Here is a 3,982-nt window from a genome sequence, read left to right as displayed (position 1 = left end):
CACAGCACCTGAAGGCAGCTATCCTGGTCTGAAATGGGAGTGTACACAAAGAAACTGGGTCCATTCTGTGGTCGACCCGGTGATTGAAAGGACAGACTGGAGGGAGTGCTACCACGGTGAGGTCCTTACAGCCATTCAAGTGGAGACCAAACCCTCCTGTACATAGATCAAAGGGACTCAGAAACATGTCAGATTAGTTTGACAATCTTCTGTCATGGATTGGAATGCAAACTGTTGCCTTGAACCTGATACAATTGCCGGTGCTCCTATCCACAGAGTAACTACTGATAGCCACTGCTGAGTTTGAGCTATCGGATATTAAGTGGCGAAGGCAAGGATGGCTAAACTGTTGTGTGCCAGCAGGGTAGGAGACAGCACACACATGAAGGGCAAAGCTGCATTTTAAAGACAGATTGAAAATGAGAGGACAAAAGTATCCAAATATCTAAGAAGAGGATCAAATCACTGGAATGTTTTATTGCCATTTCTGTTTTGTCTTGTAGATAGCCAGTTGGGAATGTTAGTATAAATGTAGGTACACATAGAAACATGATAGGTTAGTCATTGGGGAAGGGATCCAGAGTGAAAGGCATTTTTGCTGCCTTACTTAATCTGATCCTCCTTAAAGTTTGGCATTCCTGGGACAGATTTCTGTCCAGGGGCCAAGAGGAGGGTATGTTGGGGAGTATTCTGAAGTTACTGTATATCACCATCCTCAATATGTCTCTCTTGACTCTGATCATAGTCACAACAGAAATTGCAATTGCCTCTGGGTCAGGAAGTTACGGATTCAAACTCCGCTCCAAGGAATTGTAGTGAAACCTGGAGACAGGCAGACAGGAGGAAGAGCTGCAGTATCAGAGGCTGAGTTCTTTGAATGACATTTTAAACTAAGGCTCCCTTTGCTCTCATTGGTGGCATGACATTATTTTGAAGCATCACAGGAGGGTTGCCTCTGCCCGCCTGTTCTTTATTACGTTGTGGATTACTGGAACACTACAGACATTGCTGGTCCCGCTTCCCACGTTGCAGCAGTGACTAGGATTTAACAATCTAACTTGGTTGTGAAAACTTTGGAGAATTCTTAATGCATAGCAAAAGGCATTATACGAACAAATGTCCAGATTTCTCCAAAGTTATCTGCCAGTTACAATTATTTGTCCACATAAATTAAAGATTGCTAGTTGGGATAAGTACTTCATACAAATATTATTCTTGGACTGCCAGTGATATTGAACATTGTCACAATTATTACCCAGGAAAATTTCACAAATTATTAAAATTACAATGCAAGTTATCAATGTATTAAGTATTTTGAAGGCTTGGTATTAATTTTGAGGGGGTAGTGAGAAGGTATGCTTAGAATATAGATAATAGAACATAGAAGAGAGAACCACGCAGGAGCATGCATTTTAGCCCACCATGTCTGTGTTGAACATGACGCCAAACTAATCTAATCCCTTCTGCTTGCACATGATCCATATCCTACCATTCCTGAATGTCTGTATGCCACTTTTGTACCTGTTTCCACCACCACCCCTGACAATGCATTCTGGACACTTATTACTTGCTCTGTAAAAACTTACATCTTCTTGAACATTCCCTCTTTCATTTTAAAGCTATGCGCTCTTGGGAAAAGGATTTTCCCTCTTAATGACTCTCATAAATTGATCTTCCTCTATCAGGTTACCCCTCAGCCTTTGATGTTCCAGAGAAAACAATCCAGGTTTGTCCAGCCTCTCATGATGCCTCATTTTCTCCAATCCATGCAGTATCTTGTTTTAACTCCTCTGCACCCTGTCCAAATCCTCCTGAAATGAGGTGCCACATTTAGGTAGACCACACTTTAAGTACTGGACAAATTAATAATTATCAAGTTTTTAAACACCAGGGATTATGCAAGAAAGCAGCATTCAGATTGACAATTTATACTAACAAGGAAAGACTAAACAGATTATCAAGAAATGAAAGGAATGAGGATAACCTGAGAGAGTCCTTCCTTCAAAACAATGAAGAGAGTTTGAGACCCTCAACAACATCTCCTCTATTTCTTGCACATCTGCCCTCACCCCATCCTCTCACCATCCTAATAGGGATAAGGCTCTCCTTGTCTTTACCTACTACCCTATGAGCTTCTGTATCCAGCATATCATTCTCCATAACTTTCTCCATCTCCAACAGGATCCTACCACTAAGCACACCTTTCTGCTTCCAACAGTGTTCACTTTCTACATGACTCCCTTGTTCACTCGCCCCTCCCTACTGATTTCCCTCCTCCCTGCAAGAGGGACAAGTGCTGCAACTGCCTCTACAACTTTTCCTTCACTACCGTTCGGGGCCCCAAACATTCCCACCCAATTAGGCAAAACTCACCTGTTGGGGTTATCTACTGTATCCGGTGCGCCCAGTGCAGCCTCCTCTAGGATGATAAGACCCAATGCAGACTGGGGAACGAGCTTGTCAAACACCTTCACTCTGTCCACTGGAATAGGCAGGATCTCCCCTTCCTTATCCATTTTCAATTCGACTTCATGTTCCCATTCCAGCATGTCAATCCATGGCCTTCTCTACTGCTATGAGGTTGGAGGAGCAACACCTCATATTGCATCTGTGTAGCCTCCAACCTGATGGCATGAACATCAATTTCTCTAGCTTCCAATAATTACTCTCCCCTTCTCTCTTTTTCAATTCCCTATTCTGGTTACCCTTTTCTTTCTCCTCAACTGCCTATCATCTCCCCCCTGGTTTCCCTCCTCCTTCCCTTTTTTTCTACAGTCCACTTTCCTCTCCTATGAGATTCCTTCTTCCAAAGTCTTCAGGATAGCAAATTGCGGCATGCCATGTTGGTGCCAGATTGCCCCCAGCACATTCTAGAACTCTGTATAAGTCAATGTAAAACAACATATTTCATTGCATTTTCCAATGTTTCAATGTACATATGACAAATAATGTGAATATTTAATCTTTAAACTTCCTCAGTTGTTTCTCTCTCCTGCCGATTGCTTTTGACTTCATTCCCCTCCCCACCATCTACCTTCCCCCTTCACTTGGGCTCCCCATCATCTGTTATCTTGTACTTCTTCCCCTCTCTCCACTTTCTTATTCCGCTTCTGCTCCTTTAATTGCAGTCCTCCACCCGAAGCATCTGCATGATGCGACATAAACATTTCATCCCATCTGTAGATGCTGCCTGACTTGTCGAGTTTTGCCAGCGTTTTGAGTGTGTTGCTCAATAGAATTTGAGAGTTTAGATGTGGAGAAGAAATTTTGATTTGGGGATATCAAAAAGTGAAGGCCAAAATATAATGCAGGCACTCCACCAGGGTATAAAAACGAATTACTCACATGGAATAGTCTGGCATAGAGAATCATTCTTTCAAAAAGCTGGATGGAGTAGTAAAAGGAAAATCAGTGAAAAGACATAATCTGGTTGAGCTGAATGACTTTTTATGCTGTACATTTTGCTTACTCTAATTTCTATAAGCTCTACCAAAAAAATATCACTGCTGGTGCTTTGAGAGAATTCATCCAAAACACTATGACAAATAAAGTGCAAAACAACAGTACTACATGAGTATAGCAAACAGGAGAAAACTGGGAGCCTTCAAAGGTATAGCGTCCAGTGGAAGATTGAAGAAGGAACATTAGCTTGACAGTTCTTTACAATACTTTCTACTGAATGCAGGCTATAAATACAATTGTTAGTTTCCCTTTGTCACATCTCTATATATAACTTCTGATGTGTTGGAATGTGACTGCTGTGTGCTGATTCCCAGAATGATCTAACCTTGTTCCCTGTGACAAAGTGGAAGAATATTTATTCATGGTGAAGTTATGTTTGGGGTGCAGGACTAGTGTATAAATACTGTCACATACAGTAATATCCAGCACAAGGAGCATGCTTCATCTGGAGCTAATTTAGCGAGTTTCACTTAAGTACAGTTTTACTGTCTGAAGTATTTCACCACCCCCTACCTGAGAA

The sequence above is a fragment of the Hypanus sabinus genome, chromosome 13 (assembly GCF_030144855.1).
Source record: "Hypanus sabinus isolate sHypSab1 chromosome 13, sHypSab1.hap1, whole genome shotgun sequence".
Lineage (NCBI taxonomy): Eukaryota > Metazoa > Chordata > Chondrichthyes > Myliobatiformes > Dasyatidae > Hypanus > Hypanus sabinus.
The sequence above is the reverse complement of the archived record's forward strand: the minus strand, read 5'-3'. Positions refer to the sequence as shown.